The sequence below is a fragment of the Phoca vitulina genome, unplaced genomic scaffold, assembly GCF_004348235.1.
Source record: "Phoca vitulina isolate PV1807 unplaced genomic scaffold, GSC_HSeal_1.0 scaffold3, whole genome shotgun sequence".
Taxonomy (NCBI): domain Eukaryota; kingdom Metazoa; phylum Chordata; class Mammalia; order Carnivora; family Phocidae; genus Phoca; species Phoca vitulina.
Genome location: NW_022589706.1, coordinates 21509972 through 21537693, shown reverse-complemented (window position 1 = coordinate 21537693; position 27722 = coordinate 21509972).

The following is a 27722-nucleotide window of genomic DNA, read 5'->3' as shown; positions in this document are numbered from 1 at the left end:
GGTTGGCATAGACCTAAACCCACCATTGCAATTTGTGATTGTTTAGCTGTCCATCTTAACTTAGGGAAAAAATAATCTTTATGAAAAAACAATTCTTAAAATTTACAAGTAGTCACAAGACTCATAAAATATACAAAACTGAGAAATCAGAAAACTTTGTTCCTTACTTCTCATGACACCTGGAATAAGTAAGAGTTCTCAGCATTTCAACAATTTGCTAGTCAGATGGCAATTTTATATGTTGTAAGTTTCCTAAAGCAAAGTATATGATATGCACCATAATTACACTCAGGATCAAGAGTAGAATGTACTCCATAATGGATTATAGACAGCTTCATGTTTGATGATAAAATTACTTCATAAATAAAAATTTAAAGGGTAGAAATAAGCCCAGAAAGAAGGATTTAAGAATATTATAGTAGTAAATGATTGCCTTAAGAAAATTCAAAAAAATTTGGAAGTGTTAACCTAGCTATTCTTCAGAAAATCCAAATAAATAATACAAAAATTTATAGCATAAATTATACAAAATATTATAGCATAAATGACTTACATTGTTGTCCTTTCTTGCATTGAGTAACAGAGATTACAAATATCTTTGCACCTTCAGGCAATGATTTGAATTCTCTCTTCAGTATTTCAATTTGTTGTGGGTTCCTAATTTTTTTTTAAGATTTTTTTTTATTTATTTGAGAGAGAGAGAGAGAGACAGCATGAGTAGGAGGGGCAGAGAGAGAGGGAAAGAGAGAGGGAGAAAGAGAGAATCTTAAGCAGACTCCACACAGTGTGGAACCTGACACAGGGCTCGATCACACGACCCTGAGATCATGACCTGAGCTGAAATCAAGATTTAGATGCTTAACCGACTGTGCCACCCAGGCGCCCTGGTTCTTAATTTTTTGACCTGTAATCAAAGAAATTTGATGCTTACCTCTATAAGCCATTTACCTGGTAATTTAAGCATGTAGAAAAAAAAAAAAAATGTGGCAGGGATAAAACAAAACAAAACAAAACCAACCAGCCTATCTAAAAGCACAATTGTATTATACATTTCCTTCAAACGAACAGTTATTCCACAAGCATGACTCAACATATTGGAAGCATAGCATTAAGATTAAAAAGGCCAAAGTCATAATTGGGCTGGAAGACAATATCATACCAACTCTGATTTTATTTTGTATTATTTTTCAAACTTTTCAGGGAAAAGAGGAAATTCCCAGTGTTTACCTCTCAGACACTCAGATGGAGTATTTTTTTGCCTTTAGCATAGCTACGTATTCTGCTTATGCTGCTGAGATGCCTGGCTGCAAAAGAGATCATAAATATTTCAGCTTTTCTGCCAATTTTTCTCTGATGGGGGACTGATTTCATTCCTTGAAATATTATTCAATTTGCAATAAAAAATTACTTCATATTTCATTATAGGGAGTTGGAGATGGAAAAAAAAAAAGGAATTTTCCCAATGCCATTACCACCAACTTTAATGAGGTGATTGAAATATATATGATAAAATTATCATATATGCATGTTATATGGATAATGTATATGTATAATTATGCATATATCAGCAGGAAGTTGTAAATATTCTTTGATGATAATGTTCTTGAACTATTTTTAAGTTTAGAGTTTTCACTGGAAATGTTAAATCATGTGTAAACATATTCTGTTTTGTTGTAGGTTTAATAGAATTCAGAAAACATGAATATAAATTTAAATTGCAAGGATAGATCTAAAAGTCAATCTTAGATGTACCAAAAGACTACCAGCAATTTTCCAAAATTGACTTATTGACTCAAAATTTATTATGTATGAGGCATGATTCTATATGCTAAAGATAGAACAAAGATACTTGCCTTCATCAAGCTTATATTTTACTGGGAAGATTGAGATAATAAAATAAAATATGCATTATGTTAAAAAGTGATGAATGCTGTGGAGGAAAATAAAACAGAGAAAGGAGATGGAACACACCAGCCCCTCCCCGCCACCGCCACTCATACAGGACATGAAATTGTAAATATGTTATTGGGACTCATCACTGAGATGGAGACATTTGATCAAAGTCTTGAAGGAGGGAAGGGAGAAAACTACTCCAAGTACTGCCTAAGGGAAAGCAAGGGAGACAGTGAAACTTGGTGTAGTAGAAGAAATGTTCAGAGTGAAAAAAATATCAGATGGAAAGAGCATTTTAGGTAATTAAGGTATTGTCAGCTCTGCAATGGCATTAGAGAATTTAGAACAGAGGAGTGATATATTAATGTGATTATCCTGGCTACTGTACTGACAACAGACAGAAGGGGAAATGCTGGAAGCAGAGAAAGTCATTAGAAGGCCATGGGAATAATCAAGACTCAAGGCGATATTGCCTTTGATCACAATGTTTGGGGTTCACAGAGGTAGGAAATCGTTGAGGGAAATTGGATGCATTTTCAAAGTTGAGACAGGAGGATTTGTCAAAGAATTTGATATAGGGCGTGAAAGAAAAAAAATCAAAAACAATTCAGAGAGGTCCTTGTTATCAGTGGAAAACATGGTATTCTCATTTCCAGTTCTATAGGAGGATTAAATTTAGGAGAAAACAAGAATTTGGCATGGGAAATGTGATGGCATGTAAGAGTTGAAGCTGAAGGGAGGTTTGTTTTTTTTTTTTTTTTTCCCCTCCCTTAGGTAAAAAAAAATAGAGTATGTTTTATGCTGATGGTAAGGATTCAGTTAAAAAAAAAAAAAAAAGGATCAGGGGAGAAGTGGGGAAATTGCCTGAGAAATATTCCTGAAGAAGAAAGTACAAATGAGATATGATATACAAGTGAGAGTTTGAAGCTTGAAGAAAACCATGGAAATGGAGCAGGAAGGTGTGTCTTTATCCTAATTCCTCTTTCAGGATAATTTTTCCTGAAACACCAAGAAGATATTGAAATAGTATCTTCCAGTGCTTTTCCTGTTTTGTGGTATAATTTACAAACATAGAAATGAACGGATAATTAAATATACGTCCTATAGGTTTTGACAAATGCATATATCCATCTAAAGCACACTTTATTAACATATTTCCCTTTGTCTCAGTTCATAGTCAATAACCTCCCCATTCTCACCGAATCCACAGAAGCAACTTCAATTCTGCTTTCTTTCACAGTATAACAGCTTTGTCAGTTTTAAACGTCATATAAATAGAATCATAAAGTGTGAACTCCTCCTCTGCCTCTGTCTTCTTTTATGCAGCTTAATGCCTTGGGATTTATACATGTTATTGCACAAATCAGTAATTTGTCCTTTTGAATCTTGAGTAGTAGTCTATTGTGTGAATATGCACATTCTACTTATCTATACCTCGTCATGGACGTTTGAGTTTTATTTATTTATTTTATTTTTGTGTGATTATGAATGGATTTCCTAGGAATATTCTTGTAAAAGTGTTTATATTGGCATATGATTTCATTTTTTTACTTGATTAACACTTAGCAGTAGAAAAGTTAATTAATTATAAGGAAGTTATATTTTTAATTTTTTAGAAACCCCCCCCACCAAGAAAAAAGAAATTACCATATTGTTTTCTAGAATGATTGTCGGTTTTTACACTCACCATAGCAATATAAGAGAGTTCTGGTTGTTATATACCCTCACCAACAGAGGAGATGAGATGTGTCATGCTATCTCATTATGGATTTAATTGCATTCCCCTGGTAATGTTGCACACTTTTCATGTGTTTATTTACCATTTTCCTCTATAGAGTGTTTCTTTAAAAAAAAAAAAAAAGATTTTATTTATTTATTTATTTATTTGATGGGGAGAGAGACAGTGAGAGAGGGAACACAAGCAGGGGGAGTGGGAGAGGGAGAAGCAGACTTCCCACTGAGCAGGGAGCCTGATGCAGGGCTCGATCTGGGATCATGACCTGTGCTGAAGGCAGACGTTTAACAACTGAGCCACTCAGGCACCCTTATAGAGTGTTTCTCGATATTTTCCTTTATTTTTGTTACTGTCATTGTTGTTGATTCCCTGGATCTTCTTTTTAACACTGGAATTTTGTTTTATGTGTAACACGTATTCTGGGACTCAGATATATGCACTGTAAATATTTTTCCCAGTCTGTCACTTGTCTATTTATTTTTTAATGTGTCTTTCAAAAGCAGATGTTTTACTTTTGATAAAGTCTGAATTTGTTCCTCTAAGATGTTAAAGGATTCTGTTAATGTGACTGATAGTGGAGGTGGGTATGGCAGAGGAGTTGTTTTGCATGGGAGGTGCAGGAGTTGGGGCAGCCTCCGGCTATCAAATCATAGTCAGAGCAATGTGTCAGTCAGGTAAATATGAGGTGCTTGCATCTGTTTGGGAGAGCCGCAACAGAGCATTTTCTTTGTGGAAGTCTCCAGTGACAGTTCTGAAAAACCAAAGTTCATCAACACCCGTCTCTCCTCCACAGCTCCTAGGGTCTATGATGTCCCATCCCTAGGTGCCAGTTCTTTCCCTCTCTCAACCGCAGAGATTCTATTCCTTTTGCCTGGACTGTTCTTAATCTCCTCTTCAGTGAAACCTGTCATTTTTTTTGTCTTTATTTTTTAAATTTTAAAAGAATTTGAGTATAGTTGCCACACAATGTTAATTAGTTTCAGGTGTACAGAGTAGTACTACACTCTACATCTCTATACTTTACACTGTCTTCACCACAGTGTAGCTACCATCTGTCACCATATGATGCTATTATAATATCATTAACTAAATTCCCTATGCTGTACCTTTCATCCCCATGACTTTTCATTCCATAACTGGAAGCCTGTATCTCCTACTCCCCTTCACCCATTTTGCCCACCCCCTTATCCTTTTCCCTCTCGCAACCACCAGTTTATTATCTGTATTTATAGGTCTGATTCTGCTTTTCCTTATTTATTCACTTGTGTGTGTGTGTGTGTGTTTAGATTCCAAATATGAGTGAAATCATATGGTATTTGTTTTTCTCAGTCTGACTTATTTCACTTATCGTAATATCCTCTAGGTCCATCCATATTGTTGCAAATGACAAGCAATCTAATATCCATCAATAGCTGAATGGATAAAGAAGAGGTAGTAGACACACACACACACACACACACACACACACAGGAATATTATGCAGTCATAGAAAAGGACCAGTGAATCCGATCTTAATCATTTGCTCTAAAATTTTTTTCTTTGTCATGCTCCAATCCCCAACAACATTCCCTGAAACCTCCACCACCACCATTTTGCCCTCTTTTAATAATTGATATTTCTCATTATTTATTAAAAAAAATAATATCTCGGGGCGCCTGGTTGGCTCAGTCGTTAAGTGTCTGCCTTCAGCTCAGGTCATGATCCCAGGGTCGTGGGATCAAGCCCCGCATCGGGCTCCCTGCTCGGGGGGAAGCCTGCTTGTCCCTCTCCCACTCCCCCTGCTTATGCTCTCTCTCTCGCTGTGTCTCTCTCTCGCTGTGTCTCTCTCTGTCAAATAAATACATAAAATCTTTAAAAAATAAATTAAAAATAAATAAATAAATAAATAAAATCTCAGGGCATCTGGGTGGCGCAGTCAGTTGGGCGTCTGCCTTTGGCTCAGGCCATAATCCCAGGGTCCTGGGATTGAGCCCCGCATCGAGGTCCCTGCTCAGCAGGGAGCCTGCTTCTCCCTCTCCCATTCCCCCTGCTTGTGTTTCCTCTCTCACTGTGTCTCTCTCTGTCAAATAAATAAAAATCTTTAAAAAAAATAATATCTCTATTACCTCTATAGTGTGTTTCAGAATCATGTGAGATTTTTTTGCACTTTGTTCCCAAACTTTGCTACCAAAGTAGCATTCCATTTTCATGTTTGTTAAAAAATCATTTTGTTAAAAAATCTAACTCCATTTGCATAAATTATTTTAGAGGTATTCCTTTTAATTGAAAATATGGTATAAGAAGATGTGTGATTTCAACAAATAGTCTAGAAACATAAAAACACATAACAGAAGAGGTTAATAATTTATTTCTGAATATTAGTATAATAAATGAAAATTGGGGAAAATCATTTATTTTGGGAATGTATTTATGAATTTTTTGCCATACATTAAAATACACACACATTAAAAACTTTGTGAAATGTCTTATCATAGATGTAGTTTTTCTAAATTGTTAACTTTAGGGGTGCCTGGGTGCCTCAGTTGGTTAAGCATCTGCCTTTGGCTCCAGTCATGATCCCAAGATCCTGGGATTGAGCCCCATGTTGGGCTCTCTGCTCAGTAGTGAGTCTGCTTCTCCTTCTCCCTCTGCCCCTCCCCTCAGCTCATGCTTGTGCTTTCTCTCTCTTTCTCTGTGAAATAAATAAATAAAATCTTAAAAGAATAAATGGTTAACTTTATAATCATGTTATTCAAAATGAAGCACAAACACACTGTCATACTCACACACGCATTTTATGTATTTCCCCCAGACACTTCTCTGGTTCTATCAAGCAATGTTCACTGAGTTAATTCAAACTAGCCTGAGGTTGTTCAAAATAGAGTCATTATATTTAGCAGATAATAAAATGAGGAACATGTTCTATTATCCCAAAGTTACATGTCCTATGAAAGATGGAAAGTAACACAAAATTATTATTGTAAATGACGAATCTATAGCAAAAGAGACTGTGTCAGGGGGAGAAATGAGTAAGGGACGGGGGGCGGGTGGCTAGATAGGGAGAGATAGGAGCTTTGTGATCAGGCTCACAGAAATCCCAAAAATGTGTAGGTGTGGGAAAACCAGAGATAAGGGAACAAACAGGATGACCCTGCCCTAGGCATGTGGGGTGGTTGCCTTTTTTATGATAATCACCTATGACCAACAAAGAATAACCAGACCCTAAAAAGGAAGTAAGCCATTGAAGGTGTTATCACTAGTCCTTGCTCAATGATGATATCAATAGAAATGTTAAAAGGATTTAAGTTCCCTGGTTAGCTTTCTATAAAAGACCAACCCTAAAGGCCCTCAGGGTCAACCCTGTTGGGACCCCTCTCACTCTTGAGAGCTTTATCTGTATCTTCACTTAATAAACTTCTATCTCTTTACTTACAAAAAAAAAAAAAAAAAAAAAACTACCAAATTCCAGTCTGTCATATAAAAAGTTGTCACTCCCATCCTTACAACAAGAAAAAAGTTGAACAAACTGAAAATCAACAACTCTTTTTAGATCCCTCTGGGAATTGAGGTCCCCGGACAGATTACTCCCATGAAACCTGGAGAGACAGGCAGGCACATACAGAGAATCAAACTTATGAGAGGAGAAACCCAGGAGCTGAAGGCTGTGGCTGGAGCCAAGTAGGGACACTTTAAATTGTAAGTGGGAAATTACTGGAGACTTAGTGTAGACTCACTTGTGACTTAAAAAATTCAAGGGGCCCAGTCATAGGGAGGCCCCCACACTCTCATGAGTTTAACAACAGAAGGGCTGCCAGATTCTCACATTGGAGACTTTATAACTCTTTTTTCCCATAGAGAGTGAGGAAAAGGAGCCATTTTGAAATAGTATAATGCTCTCTGTTCTCCTTAACAAGGCCTGAAAAAAACTATTTTACAAGAGCCTAACCAACTGGGATTTTAACAAAACCTAACCAACCTTTGGAAAGAGAAAAATCCAACCATAGCTATTGATGTGGAGAAAGAGAAATACCCAATTCAGGCTCAATAAAAGACTGAGACCTAATCATAGAACTATAGAACACTTCCCATCTCCTGACAGCTTACCACCATATTAGTAGGAATCCTATACAATAACAGGGATTGGAGATGAAAAACTGCAAGCTTCAGATCCAATTTACGAGTCTCTAGGAAAATCCAAAGAAAACATGTGAGATAAAAATAAAGATATTAGAGGAAATTTTAGATTCTGACTCCTACTGATAAAGCAAATAGTAAACACAGGTATGCATAAAATCTCACACAAAAGACCTATCTACCTCAATTCTTTTACTGGATACTTTATCTCTGGCTTTCAGTAAAAGAGTAACAAGTCATGTTAAAAGGCAAAAATATAGTCTGAAGAAGCAGAGCAAGCATCAGAACCAGACTCAGGTATGACAAGAATTTTTGGAATTATCAGAATAGGAATTTAATATGATTAACATCCTGAGGCCCCTAATGAAAATGTGGACACTAAGTAAGAACAGATGCATAATGTAAACAGAGAGATGAAAACTAAGAATAAAAAAGATATACTGGAAATAAAATAGTCTGTAACAGAAATGAAGAATGCCTTTGATAGGTTTATCAATAGGCTGGACACAGCCAAAGAAATAATCAGTGGACTTGAAGATATATCAATAGAGGTTTCCAAAATTGAAATGCAAAAACAACAACAGAATGAAAATATGGAATTGAATATCCAAGAACCTTGACACCATTACAAAAGGTAACATATCTGATAAAGGACTTGTATCTAAAATATACAAAGAACTCTCAAAACTCAACAATAACAAAACAACAACCCAAATAAAAAGGGGACAAAATACATGAACAGACATATCATCCAAGAAGATAGAGATGGAAAATAAGTAAATGAAAAGATGTTCAACATCATATATGATTAGGAATTGCAAATTAAAATAACAATGTGATACTGCTACATATCCATTAGCCTACCTACCATAAAAAAACACAAACTATCAATTGTTGGTGAATTTGCAGAGCAATAAGAATAATTATCCATTGTTGGTGGGAATGCAAATTGGTTGTCACTTTGGAAGACAATTTAGCAGGTTCTTATAAAGTTAAGCATAGACTAACCATATAATGTAGCTGTCACACTCCTCAGTATTCCCCCAAATAAATTAAAAATTTGTGTTCTCAAAAAAACCTGTTTTTGAATTTTTATAGAAACTTTATTGATAATTGCCCAAAGTTGTAAGCAACCAAGGTATCCTTCAATGGGCAAATGGATGAACCAGCTGTGGGACATTCATACAAAGCAATAATATTCAGCAACAATAAGAAAAGAGCTATTAAGCCAGAAAAAACATGGTAGAAACTAAACACTATTGTTAAGAGAAAGAAGCCAATCTGTATGATTTCAATTTTATGACATTCTAGAAAAGGTGAAACTATAAAGACAATGAAAAGATTAGTGGTTGCCAGGGATTGAGAGGAGGGAGAAAAGGATTGATAAATACAGCATAGGGGATTGTTAGGGCTGTAAACTTCTCTGTATGATACTTCTTCTCATGGTGGAATCACCATGTTAAGCATTTGGTAAAATTCATAGAATTGTTCAGTATAAAAAGTGAACTCTAATATAAATTTTGGATTTTAGTTAATAATACTGTATCAGTATTGTTTTTTCAATTGTAACAAGTGTACTACATCAATGCAATATGTTAACAATAGGGGCAACTATGGGTGAGAAGATACAGAGTATATGGGAAATATTCATATTTTGTGTTTATTTTGTAAACTTAAAGCTCTAAGAAACAAAACCTATTAATTGACAATAACAACAACCACCACAACAACAGCAACAACAAAAACACTGAAAAGATGGGTGAGTTTAGGAAGAGCTATAGAATATTCAGTTTTTACTTTAAGTGCATAATAAAATTAACAGAAATTAGTTTGGAACTGGTAAGGCACAGGAGTTGGATCTACTGTCATAGCTCTCTTTCCTCCAAAATTGATAAAATTACTTGGATAAACTCTAGGTTCATCCCCCGCCCAATTAAAGGCCCTGTTCACCCAAATTTTCAGTCAAGTATAATCAAAACAAACCTATTTTCCAATTTTAATTTCTGTTCTTAAACAAATGAGACAAATTCCTTAATTAAGGTGTATTGAAATTTTTATGTGCTATCTTTCCCTTTTAGTATTTCTGAATAACACTGCATGATAAAAATACAGCTGGAAATAAGAGATGGTGATAGACAATTAATTTCAATTATTTTTATTTTTATTTTTATTTTTTTTAAAGATTTTATTTAATTATTTGAGAGAGAGAGAGAAAGAGAAAGAAAGCATGAGAGGGGGGCGGGCGGGCAGGGGGAGAAGCAGTCTCCCCACTGAGCAGGTAGCCTGATGTGGGGCTCCATCTCAGGACTCTGGGATCATGACCTGAGCTGAAGGCAGATGCTTAACTGACTGAGCCACCCAGGCACCCCTAATTTCAATTATTTTTAATATAAGCCCATGTTGTATGTATTTAAGTTAATAAAACTGTTAATTTTAGTTAACATTAATTTTAAGTTACTTTTAATTAATAACTTTCTTTTTAAAAAGATTTACTTATTTATTTTAGATAAAGAGAGCACACAGGAGCAGGGGGGATGGGCGGAGGGGGAGAGAGAGAGAGAGGAGAGGAAGAGAAACAGACTCCTCACTGATCAGAGTCCTACTCAGGGGGCTGGATCTCAGGACTCTGAGATTAGGACCTGAGCCAAAATCAAGAGTCAGATGGTTAGATGCTTAACCAACTGAGCCACCCAGGCACCCCCTTAATTAGTAACTTGTAAGTTAATTTTAGTTAAGACCTCCTATCCAATGTTGAAAGAAATGTTGATGGAAGATGTCCATATCTTGTTCTTACCTCAAAAAGAAAGTTTAAAGATTTTATAAAGAAGTATAATATTTTCTTGAGTTATGTTGCAGATGAAGTTTGTAGCTGAAATTGTTAGGCAGTCACAAAATTATATTTTCTTTTCTAATTGGGAATGAACTGTTGTACATTTACATTTCACTTGAAATTAGAAGTGACTGATTTTGGTTCAGATGGTTACAGAAATAAGTAACGTGCTCTACTCTGTGGCTTAGCACTTAAGAAATGCATAATCAATTTTTTTTTCTACCTCTGGCAGCTGAAAGTAAAGGCCATAGAGTATATTTGAGAAATATCACAAGACCCTTGGTTTTTGAATTAATACTTTGAGAAGAGCTTCCCAAAACAGTTCCTTAACAAGGAGCCTATATTTTGAACCATCGTTTGGAGGAAAAAATGTATTTTGTGATTACTTAAATTGGGGAGGCGTTTGCTAAAGCAATTAACTTACTCTTACTAATACATCTTTATTAGTGTAAAAAAAAGTTCCCTTCTCTTACTGACTTGATAACTGATCTTATCAAGAATGAATGTTGAATTTCATCAAATGCCTATTCAGCATCTATTGAGATTATCATATGAAATTTCTCTTTTAATTTTTAATTTGATGGATTGCATACATTGATTTTCCAAAGTTAAGATTGTGTTAAATATTTTATATAAATTTAACTTGATTATTGTAATATACACAAGATATACATATCATAATTTCCTTGTTATTGCTTTCTTGGACAATTAATAATAAATTCATTATTTTTGTATTCCATGCTCATGAAGGTAACTACTGTGTAATTTTCATTTCTTGTCCTGTTCAAGTAATACAATATGCTAAATTTAAATAATTTTGGGATAAATGTTGGGAAAAAATTTTATATGTTTGGAGGTATTAATTAAAGTTTGTGTGTACTGACCAGTAAATCCATCTGTATCAGTTTTATGTTTGAGAAATCATTTGGTTGTTGCTATAAATCTTTGGTACTTTAGAATATTCATGTGTTCTGTCTTTTCTATTTCTTCTTGTGTCATGTTGGCAAGTTTCATTGTTCTACAAAGTTGAATATTTCAAATTATATATATCACATATATTTAATATTATTTGGAATATAATTGCTTACAATATCCACTTTTGTATTTTATTGTATCATTGAAGTAATGGTTAGTACAGTAAAATGGACAAATTTAAATATATAGGTTGATAATATTAAAAATTATGTATAAAAACTTGTACCATCAATAGATCAAAATATATAATTTCTTTTAAGTAAAGCTCATTCATGGCCATTCTCAGGAAAGAGTCTTTTGATATCTAGCAAAACAGGTTTATTTTTCATGGTTTTAAACTTCAAATAATGAACTCATACCACATGTGCCCCTTTGGGTCTTTTACTCTTTCCTTAATTTTTTTTTACTCAATATCATGTCTGAAGGTTATTCATGTTTTGTATATAGTCGTCATTTGCACTTTTTATTGGTACTTAATTTCACATAGGATAAATTTACCCTAATATATGTCAGTTTTAAAGAGCTTATCTGAGGGGCGCCTGGTTGGCTCTGTTAAGTGTCTGCCTTTGGTTCAGGTCATGATCTCATGGGTCCTGGGATTTGCTGCTGACCGGCTCTCCCCTCACCAGGGAATTGGCTTACCCCCCACACATCCCCACTGTTTGCTCCCTCTCATGCACATCCACACTCTCTCTCTCTCTCAAATAAATAAATAAAATCTTAAAAACAAAAAAAAGCTTATCTGAAAACTCAGCTAGATTGTTGTAAGAGAGTTTCTATCCACTATTTCTATCATCACTTAACTTGTGTATACATTGTCTAGTTTCCTGCCTCTGCATGGTTGTATTTGAGAGAAAGTCTAAGCATTTGTATAAAATTTGTTCTTGGTTTGTTGTGAAATAAGTAACTATATTCCTTATTTTCTTCCTCTCTAACTTCCTTCATATACTCTTTCCTTTCTACCTTTTTTTTTGTCAAATTCCAAATGTGATTTGAAATACCTGATAAAATGTATATAAATAGGAAAAGATTGTAAAAACATATGACATGAAAAGAAATAAAAGTAACAATAAAGGACTAAAATAAATCCAAAGATTAAAATTAAGGTAAAATTAAGGTTTTATTTGATAGGGCTGTGTCAAGGACCCAGGAATAACTTGACCTAAGATCAAGACAACCCTATCCAAGAAATCAATATATTAAAAAAAAAAAAAAAAACATATAAAATGTAGAATATTGTTGCTGTAACTTAATCTTACATGTTACCATTTTTCTCTGGAAAACTAATCTAATGCACAATCTTACAAATCAGTACAGAAGAAAATGAAATCAGATACATTGATTGAAACAAAATGTTTTAAAAATCAATATAATGTGATCCAGGAATTCCATTGGAATTTTGGATGTCAAGCTATATTTATTACTTATTAAAATACATCTGGCTGTATGTAGGACTAGATCTAACATACTTTTACTGTGCTCATATTTGTCATATTTATTTGAATTTCCGGAACATTAAAAATGCATTATAACCTTGGCTTTGCTCATATTGTCCACTATGCTGCTCTTGCATGATTATATTTGATAGTGAGCCTAAACATTTGTATGAAATCCATTCCCAGTTTGAAATTGAATTAAGTAAACTTAAACCCATCTGGCTATAAGGAAAAGTTTTGTATCACATAAAGACACTGTAAAAAATAAGTAATAGATAAAAATGGTGTTTTTTTCCCATTAGCAACATACATGTGAAAAATGTTGTCTACTGTAGGGAGTTTAAAGTTGTATTTGCAATCTACTAATCACTGTCCTTCTCTAGGATAAAAAATCCTACAATAAATTTAAATATTCATACACAATCATGATATTTTCATATGCAAATTCAATATTATCACAGGAAAAAAATACTGGCACTTCATTTGCTGATGCTTATCCTTCAGATCTCAGGTAAAAATCATTTCTTTAAAAGAGCTTTCCTTGTACTCTTATCTTAAGGAGGTTTGCCATCTTAACTTTCCACCTCCTAAGAGTGTTTTTCTCTGTACTTTCTGTTCTCAATACCATGTAGCATGTATGTTAAATATTTACTTATTTTCTTGATTATTTTCTCTTCTATATCGATGAATTTGGGACTATCTTTGTCACTTCCATCTTGGTAGCTCCCATGCTTCAAGCAATGTCTCACATATTTTAGTTGTACCATAAATAATCTTTAAGCTAATACATACACTTTTAAAAATCCTTATTATATTATGCAAGAATTCAGGTGATCACTGCAATAGTCTTAAAAAATAGACTTATATCTTAATGGAAGGGTAAAGCTTAATTGATAAAATAGAGAAAAGGAATTTGAAGTATGAAGAACACATGTATTCTAATTTTAAAGAAAATATAGGGATAACTCATAGCAATTATAGCATATGGGAAGCATGTCCAAAAGACATAAAAAAATAATAATCAGTTGGAGATAATCAGATTTTAAAAACCTTATGAATATATAATGTTATGCTGAATGAAAACTTATATAATTACTCATCTTATTCTAAAAAGGCATTTATGTTGGAGTGCCTGGATGGCACAGTTCGTTGAGTGCCCGACTCTTGGTTTCAGCTCAGGTTTTGACCTCAGGGTCCTGAGATCGAACCCTGTGTGGGGCTCTGCGCTCAGCGTGGAGTCTGCTTGTCCCCTGCTCCTCTTTCCACTCATGCTATCTCTCTCTTTATCTCTTTCTCTCTGTCTCTAAAATAAATAGATAAAATATTTAAAAAAATATAAATAAAAATGAATATGGGTTAGCCCTTTAGCATTTGGTTACAGATAATTATATCATATCTATTACATGATCAAAATAGGAGCCACTTTTTTCCTCATTCATCCTGTATCAGCCTTGTGTATAAGGTAAATTAATTGATAGAAGTCTGCTCTGGGTTGGAAAAATTTTCCTGACTTCAGTATCCCATATGATGTAATGTACACACATAGAATCTGACATTTACATTTTCAGTTATGCTGTGAGATGCTATTCTTAGTTCCCCTTGCATCCCTGACAGCATGTTTTCATATCAAAATGAGGTTCAGATTATGGTGCAGGGTATGTAGAGTTATCTTTATATAAACATGGTATTTATGTAATAACATCAGTCCATTAAATTAATAAATTATATAGGTATAGATATGCATATCCTTAGAATATTGATCCTTATTTTAATATATACTTCCTTGTTTTAACTTTAATCTAAGATTAAATAAATATTTTACATTAATATTAATTAAATATTGAAAGTAATATTAATTCAAGTTTAATATTTTAAAGAAAAGAGCATTTTGGGGCACCTGGTTGGCTCAGTCTGTTAAGTGTCTGCCTTGTGCTCAGGTCATGCATGATCTCAGGGTCCTGAGATTGAGCCGCACACTGGGCTCCCCTGCTTCGCAGGGGGTCTGTTTCTTCCTTTGCCTGCCACACTCCCGGCTTGTGTTCTCTATCTCTCTTTCTGTCAAATAAATAAATAAATAAAATATTTAAAAAAAAAAGAAAAGAGCATTTCATAAAGTATAGAACCTCAATAAACTTAGATGAGATTGTAATACTTAATTTTCTAACCTAGTTTTTCAGAAATAAAATAACATATTAAGTCATGCAAAGGCACAAATTTGGGCCTGGTGAAGCAGAAAAAAAAGAGTTTTTTTCTTAAAAGATCTTTTAAAATATTGATCTTCAAGTAAATAGATCTAGCTACAAAACTCTGCTTTTCAACTTACTAATTGTCTGACTTTGGCCAATAGTCTTTCTGTCTCAGACTCCAAATATGGAAAATGGTGATATAACTCTTCACAGCCTGGAAGTATGAGGAGAATTAAAAGTTATAATATATGCAAAAAGCTTTGCCCAGTGCCCGTTATATGGAGGGCCTTAGGGAATGGTCTTTATTAATATTCATAAAAATCACCTCAATTAGTATTACTTTTGTTGAAGTTATTTTACTCATCTAAAATCTTCCATCATCTGGGGGAAATTTTGAACTATGTGCTTTAGAGCAAGATTATAAATATTATATTAAAAAGCATTTTGATTACTGAAAGTCATAAATTTCAGAGAAATAGAGTATAATCGTCAATTTTCTGGAAGCAAAGTTGCTAACTGCAGTGAAAGTTTAAGCATTTGGAAATGTAGGCTACAAGTAACCAGCTTTGCCCTAGCAAGGTATATCAAGTTGATTAACCTTGTTTTCACTGACCCAGTGCCCTTGTGTTTCTTTTCCACTCTCTCTCCATCAAACTGACAAACTCATTCATGCTTAATATATTTTGGGGGGGATTTATATATAATTATTATTTTAAATATTGGATAAATTATATTAGAATAAGAACTTTAGGAAGAGCTTTTGCATTAATATCTAAATTATTTGCCTAATTGTATAACTATTTATTAACCCACTTTAGTCATAACATGAGTCTATCTTAATTCTTCCCTTAGATTGGCTGGAGACTATAGAGCTAATATTCTCCTTAACAGTTTTGAATTGCAAGTGTTTAATAATAAAGATATTATTGGATAAAAAGTTGTCTTTGACAGTTTTTCTCCAATATTCATTTAACTTGCCCATGCAGTGGTAATTATTATCTTTATGAAATCAGGTGCCTTTTATGAGAAACCCAAAGTAACTGAGGCTTATGTACCTTTAGTATTTTGCTTTTTTATCGACCTTGGTTTTTAAGTATGAAGTGTGGCTAGCTTGTAGCACTCATCATGTATGTACTTCATTTTTAATATCATATGTCAGTAACACGTGGCAGACACTTTTATTATATTTCTTTCCTAACTACAACTGTGTCTTTTTGCATTTATCAGAACACGTTGAAATTATTTAAAATGATGCTTATTCAGCCTGTGTCTTCAATCATGTGTGAAGACTGTCACGGGGGAATGAACAAATTACTTAATTAAAGTTGTTTTATGTAAACCACTTTATTAATGACTTTTAATTCCTGAAAATAATAAAAGTTGTATGTATTTGCAAAAATATTGCATACTAAATTAACTTATAATGGCCTTGTCAGACCCTAGAACATTGGAAATATTTTACAAAGGTTTAATGGGCATGAGCTCATGACAGGTCACTAATGGAGTCTACTTAATGTAAGTCTTAGGAAATTTTTTTTTTCTTTTACATTTCATATAGATCAACCCCAAAAGAGATACTTTTCTCTATGATTAATCATGTATAGCAAATACAACTAAATTAAATTGAAAGAAAAAAAAAAAGGTTAAACTTACTCTCATTTAAAATTATCTATACATAAATATAAAATCGATATGTCCCAGAATCCTGTACTTTTATTTTATGAGGAAAAAATTATAAAAAGGCCCTCTCCATTTGCAACTTCATCCCTCCCACCCTCAGCTTATAAACTAGTTATTTTTAGAGGCAGAAGCAAGATGATTGAGCAATTAAATATTGACGTGAAACCAGAATTTAAAGATATACTATTGGACAGGCAACTTTACAGAGAACATTGAATTATTTATTAAATATCAATGTCTCATTGGCACGATTCAATACATAAGCAATATAGCAAATATTTATTTATACATAAGCAATATAGCAAATAATATACAGTCAAAGGTCAATACATAAGCAATATAGCAAATAATATACAGTCAAAGAGTAAGTTGCTGTTTGGAGGAGTATTTTAGCTTCATTTTTAAATCATTAACTTGATATTTATATACTAGTTAGATTGACTCTTAAGTTTGATATAGTATAGCTATGATTCATATGTCATAAATTTCCTTCTTTTACTTTGGAAATATATCACTTCTATCATGTTATTCTGTCATATTAAGTCAAGGTCGGTTTCACAGTCTTCTCAAAATAATGCTTCCAGAAAATTTTGCCAATGCATTAGGATTGGAATATGAAATATAATTTATCTAGAACAATTTAAAATAGATCATCTATTTCAAGGGGGAAAACAAATGCTTTAATAAAAAACTAGAATTAACAGTTTTTTAGTTGGATATTGTGTGTTCCTGAACATTATTACTATGTATCCTGTAAGGGAAATCCTGTTAATTATCAGGAGGTAGTGTAGACTAGAGAGGAAAAGCATTTAAATTGCTGATTAGTTAATTTCTTCATCTTCCTCCACCATGGAAAATTGTGTGGCCTCTAAAATTATTCATACTGGGGTGCCTAGGTGGCTCAGTCATTAAGCATCTGCCTTCGGCTCAGGTCATGATGCCAGGGTCCTGGGATCGAGCCTCATATTGGGCTCCCTGCTTGGAGGGAAGCCTGCTTCTCCCTCTCCCACTCCCCCTGCTTGTGTTACCTCTCTTGCTATGTCTCTCTGTCAAATAAATAAATAAAATCCTTAAAAAAAAAAAAAAAAGTAACTTTAAAAAATAAATAAATAAAATAAAATTACTCATACTATGTGAATCTTTAATTTGCTTCATGAAATATAGGTCACTTTAATATTTTAAAGGTAGATTTGGAAAACAATATTTGAGTATTAATTGAGATTAAATTTATTAGATAAAAATTCAAGTGCTGTTTTACACAAACTGGATAAATGTATTTACTTATGAGAAGTACTCAATTGTGTCCTATATGATTGATTAATATGTCCCTGAATTCTGAAATCAGAAGTGACTGTGAAAATAAATTATTGTTATGCCCTTGGAAAACATTTCAGAATGGAATCCTTTGTTATGTAGTCATTTCAGTGTAAATGCATTTCCAACAGAGAGTTTGAGGGACACCTGGGTGGCTCAGTCAGTTAAATGTCTGCCTTTGGCTCAGATCATGATCTTGGGGTCCTGGGACCAAGTCCTGCATCAGGCTCCTTGCTCAGTGAGGATCCTGCTTCTCCCTCTCCCTCTGCCTGCCACTCTGCCTACTTGTGCTCTCTCTCTCTCTGTCAAATAAATAAATAAAAATCTTAAAAAAAAAATAAATGAAAAATAAAAGCTTACATAAAAAAAAAAAAAACAGAGAGTTTGACTCTTTTTAGAGTCAAAACAGCCCACACTTGGCCACTTTTTTAATCTAAAATCATATATATTGTAGACATACATATACTGAACATTCCAAAAGGTAGAGATAGAAAACAGGCTTCATACCATATGATTGTAAAATAATCTATGTTCTCTTACTGTCCTCACATTTCTAATTGGAATAAAGTTTCAGAATATCAGCTTTTAATGTAAATATCAGTAATTTTAAAGAGACTTTTGTTATTTAAAAATGATCGTGATAAAGTAAATATTATATGGTTATAAAGTAAACCATATTTACTGGTTTAAACCAATTTTACTGGTTATAAAGTAAACCAGTAAAGTCATAAAGTAAATATTATACGGTTCTTCACATACCTGAACTTGAAGGTGCCTGTAAAGTCATCTAGAAGTCCAACCAAAGGTCAGGATAGAATTGAGCTGTTTTTCTTTGCAAATCATAACAAACTTCCTTTAGGCAAATATTTTTTTCCAAACTTTTCCTCTTTCAATTTAAAATTTTATTTCTGTACTCTTGTAAGGTTCATCTTCATGTAACAAACCAGTAGAAGCCTAGAGATTAAAAAAAAAAAAAAAAAAAGCATTGGTACAAGAATAACATTCTAGCTAGAAAAAAAACCCTCAAATACTCTTTATTTATATTTATTTATTTATTACTTAAAAAGATCCATTTACAGGCTCCCTGCTCAGCAGGAAGCCTGCTTCTCCCTCTCCCACTCCCCCTGCTTGTGTTCCTGCTCTCGCTATCTCTCTCTCTGTCAAATAAATAATAAAAATAAAATCTTTAAAAAAAAAAAAAAGATCCATTTATTTGCATATGTAAGTTTTGGTCCTGGTCAAATACTCTTTAAGGTGAAATGGCATCAATATGAATCTGAGGCAAAAGCAATAAAGCAAATAAGGCTCTCACTAGTTTCTTTTCTTTTCTTTTCTTTTTTTTTTTAAGATTTTATTTATTTATTTGAGAGAGACAGAGAGAAAGCCTGTCAGAGAGAGGAGCAGAAGCCCCTCCAGAGAGACAGGCAGAGGGAGAGGGAGAAGCAGGCTCTTCTCCTGAGCAGGTAGCCTGATACGGGGCTGGATCCCAGGACTCTGGGATCAGGGCCTAAGCCAAAGGCAGACACCCAACCGACTGAGCCACCCAAGCACCCTGGCTCTCACTAGTTTCAACACGTTTTCTATAACTAAGAAGAAAAAAATCCTCATTTAGCTTTAAAAGCTCAGACAATGCCAGCAATGCCTGCTATTAAAACCTTACACATATATTAGATTAATACATAATCATAATCTAAATATTTCCAGAGTCACTAGTGGAAAGGCAAACATTTATGTCTCAGAAAAATAGGAAATTTAAAAATGGAAGAAAAATAGATGACTTTTTTCCAAAATTTGGAATCCAAAATCTCTACTTACATTTTATATTCTCTGTCTTTATTTTTTTTAAGTTTTTATTTTAATTCTGGTTCGTTAACATACAATGCTATATTAGTTTCAGGTGTACAATGATATTTTATATTGTCTTACATCCAAGAGATCTTCATCCCATGCCTCCTCACTTATGGAATGCATGGGGGGTAGGGGGAATGCATGATTTTGTATGAGACAACTCACGCATTTTCAGACCACCTGAAATTTGAAATCCAGCTCCTTTTATTACCTCTTTTTTGTTCTCCATAGTGGAATCTCTATCCCCATCAGCTATATGAGGTATTAAAAAAGATAAGAAATGCTTTCTATACTTCTGGTTTTTATATTAGCTTTTCATTTAAAGTACCTTTTTCATCTGCTTAAGTCAGCATGAAGTAAGCTGTTTTTAAAATGAGTTTTATATTATTAAAAGTATTTTTCTTCCTATAACTATAGCTATATTAAGTAGAAAGAAAATCATTTTTATAAGAAAAATTGTCCCTTTTAACCAGAAAAATTGCTATATCATAGTATATTTTTTATTCTATCACTTGTATGAGCTTTACTCAAGTGACTCAAATTATAACTGTGAATGCAAAAAGTAAAATATGAATTATGGAATGTGAAACTCAGTGAAATGTGAAACTCCACCTCAAAAATCACATATTTATGTGAAAAACACATGGATAGAGTAGAAGGTAGTGAAAAAATTTTATGGTTTATATAATCTACTAATGCAATTTACCAATGTTCCAATTTCTTCAAAAAGTTGGATAATTTTGCTCATCAACTTATAACAAATTACAAGATATCATCCTTTCAAGAACTCTGAACATATTAATTGCAAATAATAAAATATGATCCTTCTAAAGACTAGTTACTGTCAGCATCTGCAAACCTGGGTTTGCACTACAAATTCTCATCCTAGACCTGACAAGCATTTTATCTAATGCATTTGGCAAGTAACTTTAGCATTCTGTTCTCATTTCCCTGGTTATGAAGTGAGAATATTAAACTTTGCCTTGAGTGTTGTGAGAATTAATTATTTAATGTTTATAAAGTTCTTTCCAGCTCTAAAGTAAAAAAGTCACAGAAGCATTTCTTATACTCACAATGGGTAGTCTCATAAATGCAAATTATGGTGGAATTGTTACTATTAACCATAATCAAAATTCAAAAGTCGGAATTAGAAATGGGGTCAAAGATAAAGGTGATATAATATAATATAATACACAATGTAAAGTTTAATTGTGTGTTAGAAGAGTGAGTTGCCACGTTCTATATATATTTTTTTTCTCTAGCTATGCTAATAACACAAAGTTGAGGTATAGGTCAAGATGGTCAAATATGGAAAAGATGAGCACTTACTTCTGTGAACCCAAAGCCATTCAATGAAAACAAAATTTTAAATCAATAGGGTCAGATAATATAACTTCACAATGATACCTGTGCAAGTTGGAATCTGTAAAAGGTGGACAATGGGGAGAAGGCTTCCCTGAATCAGGCTTTGACTATATTCTGCAAACCATCGTCAGAAGGTACATTTATAGCTATTGATGGTTCATTTGTTGGTCTAAATCTATTGCTAATCAATGGCAATGTATTTGTTACTTTGCTTCTTTGTTTTTGTTCATTTAGTAAGTGGAGAAAGAAGAAGGATAAGGACAATGAGGAGAATTTTGTTTTTATTATGTTATGTTAATCACCATACATTACATCATTAGTTTTTGATGTAGTGTTCCATGATTCATTGTTTGCATATAACACCCAGTGCTCCATTCAGTACGTACCCTCTTTAATAGCCATCACCAGGCTAACCCATCCCCTCCCCCCCTCCCCTCTAGAACCCTCAGTTTGTTTCTCAGAGTCGATAGTCTCTCATGGTTTGCCTCCCCCTCCGATTCCCCCCCTTCATTTTTCACTTCCTGTCATCTTCTTCTTTTTTTTTTTTTTTTAACATATAATGTATTATTTGTCTCAGAGGTACAGGTCTGTGATTCAACAGTCTTACACAATTCACAGCGCTCACCATAGCACATACCTTCACCAATGTCTATCACCCAGCCACCTCATCCCTCCCACCCCCCCACCACACCAGCCACCCTCAGTTTGTTTCCTGAGATTAAGAATTCCTCATATCAGTGAGGTCATATGATACATGTCTTTCTCTGATTGACTTATTTCGTTCAGCATAATACCCTCTGGTTCCATCCACATCATTGCAAATGGCAAGATTTCATTCCTTTTGATGGCTGTATAATATTCCATTGAGATAGATAGATAGACAGATAGATAGATACCACTTCTTCTTTATCCATTCATCTGTTGATGGACATCTTGGCTCTTTCCATAGTTTGGCTATTGTGGACATTGCTGCTATAAACATTGAGGTGCATGTACCCCTTCAGATCCCTACATTTGTATCTTTGGGGTAAATACCCAGTAGTGCAATTCCTGGGTCATAGGGTAGCTCTATTTTCAACTTTTTGAGGAACCTCCATACTGTTTAACAGAGTGGCTGCACCAGCTTGCATTCCCACCAACAGTGTAGGAGGGTTCCCCTTTCTCCGCATCCCCACCAACATCTGTCATTTCGTGACTTGTTAATTTTAGCCATTCTGACTGGTGTGAGGTGGTATCTCATTGAGGTTTTGATTTGGATTTCCCTGATGCCAAGCAATGTTGAGCAGTTTTCATGTGTCTGTTGGCCATTTGGAAGTCTTCTTTGCAGAAATGTCTGTTCATGTCTTCTGCTCATTTCTTTCTTTTTTTTTTTCTATTTATTTGCGAGAGAGAGAATGAGAGAGAGCACGAGAGGGAGGAGGATCAGAGGGAGAAGCAGACTCCCTGCTGAGCAGGGAGCCCGATGTGGGACTCGATCCCAGGACTCCAGGATCATGACCTGAGCCGAAGGCAGTGGCTTAACCAACTGAGCCACCCAGGCGCCCCATTTTTTTTTTTTTTTTTTTATTTACTTCTGCTCATTTCTTGATTGGATCATTTGTTCTTTGGGTGTTGAGTTTAATAAGTTCTTTATAGATTTTGGATACCAACCCTTTATCTGATATGTCATTTGCAAATATCTCCTCCCATTCTGTCAGTTGTCTTTTGGTTTTGTTGACAGTTTCTTTTGCTGTGCAAAAGCTTTTTATCTTGATGAAGTCCCAATAGTTCATTTTTTGCCCTTGCTTCCCTTGCCTTTGGCAATGTTTCTAGGATGAAGTTTCTGTGGCTGAGGTCGAAGAGGTTGCTGCCTGTGTTCTCCTTTAGGATTTGGATGGACTCCTGTCTCACATTTAGGTTTTTCAACCATTGTGAGTCTATTTTTGTGTGTGGTGTAAGGAAATGGTCCAGTTTCAATCTTCTGCATGTGGCTGTCCAATTTTCCCAACACCATTTGTTGAAGAGACTGTCTTTTGTCCATTGGACATTCTTTCCTGCTTTGTCGAAGATTAGTTGACCATATAGTTGAGGGTCCATTTCTGGGCTCTCTATTCTGTTCCATTGATCTATGTGTCTGTTTTTGTGCCAGTACCATACTGTCTTGATGATGACAGATTTGTAATAGAGCTTGAAGTCTGGAATTGTGATGCCACCAGCTTTGTTTTTCTTTTTCAACATTCCTCTGGCTATTCAGGGTCTTTTCTGGTTCCATACATATTTTAGGATTATTTGTTCCATTTCTTTGAAAAAAGTTGATGGTATTTTGATAGGGATTGCATTGAATGTGTAGATTGCTCTAGGTAGCATTGACATCTTCACAATATTTGTTCTTCCAATCCATGAGCATGGAATTTTTTCCATTTCTTTGTGTCTTCCTCAATTTCTTTCATGAGTATTTTATAGTTTTCTGAGTACAGATTTTTTTGCCTCTTTGGTTAGATTTATTCATAGGTGTCTAATGGTTTTGGGTGCAATTGTAAATGGGATCCACTCCTTAATTTCCCTTTCTTTTGTCTTGTTGGTATATAGGAATGCCACTGATTTCTGTGCATTGATTTTATATCCTGCCACTTTACTGAATTCCTGTATGAATTCTATCAGTTTTGGGGTGGAGTCTTTTGGGTTTTCCACATAAAGTATCATATCATCTGCAAAGAATGAGAGTTTGAATTTTTCTGTGCCAATTTGGGCCTTTTATTTCTTTTTGTTGTCTGATAGCTGTGGCTAGAACTTCTAATACTATGTTGAATATCAGTGGTTAAAGTGGACATCCCTGCTGTGTTCCTGACCTTAGGGGGAAAGCTCTCAGTTTTTCCCCATTGAGAATGATATTCACTGCGGGTTTTTCATAGATGGCTTTTATGATATTGAGGTATGTACCTTCTATCCCTATACTCTGAAGAGTTTTGATCAAGAAAGGATGCTGTACTTTGTCAAATGCTTTTTCTGCATCTATTGAGAGGATTTATGGTTCTTGTTCTTTCTTTTATTAATGTAGTGTATTACATTGATTGATTTGCGCATGTTGAACCAACCTTGCAGCCCAGGGATAAATCCCACTTGGTCGTGGTAAATAATCCTTTGTCCTATTGGCTGGTATTTTGGTGAGAATTTTTGCATCCATGTTCATCAAGGATATTGGTCTGTAATTCTCATTTTTGATGGGGTCCTTGGTTAGGAGATCAAGGTAATGGTTGCCTCATAAAACGAGTTTGGAAATTTTCTTTCCATTTCTATTTTTTGGAACAGTTTCAGAAGAATAGGTATTAATTCTTCTTTAAATGTTTGGTAGAATTCCCCTGGGATGCCATCTGGCCTTGGGCTTTTGTTTGTTGGGAGATTTTTGATGACTGCTTCAATTTCCTTGGTGGTTATAGGTCTGTTCAGGTTTTCTATTTCTTCCTTGTTCAGTTTTGGTAGTTTATATGTCTCTAGGAATGCATCCATTTCTTCCAGGTTATCTAATTTGTTGGCATATAGTTGCTCATAATATGTTCTTATAATTGTTTGTATTTCTTTGGTGTTGGTTGTGATCTCTCCTCTTTCATTCATGATTTTATTTATTTGGGCCATTTTATATTTTCTTTTTGATAAGTGTGGCCAGGGGTTTATCAATCTTGTTAATTCTTTCAAAGAACCAGCTCCTAGTTTCGTTGATCTGTTCTACTGTTTTTTTGGTTTCTATTTCATTGATTTCTGCTCTGATCTTTATTATTTCTCTTCTCCTGCTGGGATTAGGCTTTATTTGTTGTTCTTTCTCCAGCTCCTTTAGGTGTAGGGTTAGGTTGTGTATTTGAAACTTTCTTGTTTCTTGAGAAAGGCTTGTATTGCTATATACTTTCCTCTTAGGACCGCCTTCACTGCATCCCAAAGATTTTGAACAGTTGTGTTTTCATTTTCATTTGTTTCCATGAAATTTTTAATTATTCTTTAATTTCCTGGTTGACTCATTCATTCTTTAGTAGGATGCTCTTTAGCTTCCATGTATTTGAGTGATTTCCAACTTTCCTCTTGTGATTGAGTTCTAATTTCAAAGCATTGTGGTCTGAAAATATGCAGGGAATGATCCCAATCTTTTGGTACCAGTTGAGACCTGATTTGTGACCTAGGATGTGATCTATTCTGGAGAATGTTCCATGGGTACTAGAGAAGAATGTGTATTCTGTTGCTTTGAAATAGAATGTTCTGAATATGTCTGTGAAGTCCATTTGGTCCAGTGTGTCATTTAAAGTCTTTATTTCCTTGTTGGTCTTTTGCTTAGATGATCTGTCCATTTCAGTGAGGGGGTGTTAAAGTCCCCCACTATTATTGTATTGTTTCAATGTGTTTCTTTGCTTTTGTTATTAATTGCCTTATATAATTGGCTCCTCCCATGTTAGGGGCGTAGATATTAACAATTGTTAGATCTTGTTGGATAGACCCTTTAAGTAGGATATAATGTCCTTCCTCATCTCTTATTACAGTCTTTGGTTTAAAATCTAATTTGTCTGATATAAGGATTGCCACCCCAGCTTTCTCTTGGTGTCCATTAGCATGGTAAATGGTTTTCCACCCCCTCACTTTCAATCTTGGGGTGTCTTTAGATCTAAAATGAGTCTCTTGCAGACAGCATATTGATGGGTCTTGTTTTTTTTATCCAATCTGATACCCTGTGTCTTTTGATTGGGGCATTTAGCCCCTTTACATTCAGGGTAACTATTGAAAGATATGAATTTAGTGCCATTGTATTGCCTGTAAGGTGACTGTTACTCTATATTGTTTCTATTCCTTTCTGGTCTATGTTACTTTTAGGCTCTCTCTTTGCTTAGAGGACCCCTTTCAAGATTTCTTGTAAGGTTGGTTTGTTGTTTGCAGATTCTCTTAGTTTTTGTTTGTCCTGGAAGCTTTTTATCTCTCCTTCTATTTTCAATGACAGCCTAGCTGGATATAGTATTCTTGGCTGCATATTTTTCTCATTTAGTGCTCTGAATATATCATGCCGGTCCTTTCTGGCCTGCCAGGTCTCTGTGGATAGGTCTGCTGCCAATCTAATGTTTCTATCATTGTAGGTTACAGATCTCTTGTCCCGAGCTGCTTTCAGGATTTTCTCTTTGTCTCTGAGACTCATAAATTTTACTATTAGATGTCTGGGTGTTGTCCTATTTTTATTGATTTTGAGGGGAGTTCTCTGTGCCTCCTGGATTTTGATGCCTGTTTCCTTCCCCAAATTAGGGAAGTTCTCTGCTATAATTTGCTCCAGTATACCTTCTGCCCCTCTCTCTCTTTCTTCTTCTTCTGGGATCCCAATTATTCTAATGTTGTTTCATCTTATGGTATCACTTATCTCTTGAATTCTGCGCTCGTGATCCAGTAGTTGTTTATCTCTCTTTTTCCCAGCTTCTTTATTTTCCATCATTTGGTATTCTATATCACTAATTCTCTCTTCTGCCTCATTTATCATAGCAGTTAGAGCCTCCATTTTTTATTGCACCTCATCAATAACCTTTTTGATTTTGACTTCGCTAGATTTTAGTTCTTTTATTTCTCCAGAAAGGGGTTCTCTAATATCTTTCATGCTTTTTTCAAGACCAGCTAGTATCTTTATTTATTTATTTATTTATTTTTTAAGATTTTATTTATTTATTTGATGAGAGAGAGATAGTGAGAGCAGGAACACAAGCAGGGGGAGTGGGAGAGGGAGAAGCAGGCTTCCTGCCAAGCAGGGAGCCCAATGTGGGACTTGATACCAGGACCCTGGGATCATGACCTGAGCCAAAGGCAGATGCTTAACGACTGAGCCACCCAGGCGCCCCCAGCTAGTATCTTTAAAATCGTCATTCTGAACTCTAGTTCCAACATCTTACTAATGCCCGTATTTATTATGTCCCTGGCAGTCAGTACTGCCTCTCATTCTTTTTTTTTGAGGTGATTTCTTTTTTTGTCTTGTCATTTTGTTCAGAGGAGAATAGATGAATGAGAGAACAAAATGCTAACAGGGTAACAACGACCCCAGAAAAATATACACTAAACAAATCAGAAGAGACCTGAAACTGGGGGAAAAGAAAGGGAAAGAAAGAAAAAAGAAAAAAAATTAAAAGAAAAGATAAAAACAAACAAAAAACAGACAATGAGGAGAATTTTAAACAAAACTTAAATTACTTTTTTTTCTAATATTATATTCTTCCCACTTTTTTAGTTTAAATTCCCTTTCTTTTTTTTTTCCAGTTTTACTGAAATGTAATTTACATATAACATTGTGTAAGTTCAAGGTGTGCTAAGTGATGAGTTTATATATATATATATATATATATATATATATATATATATAT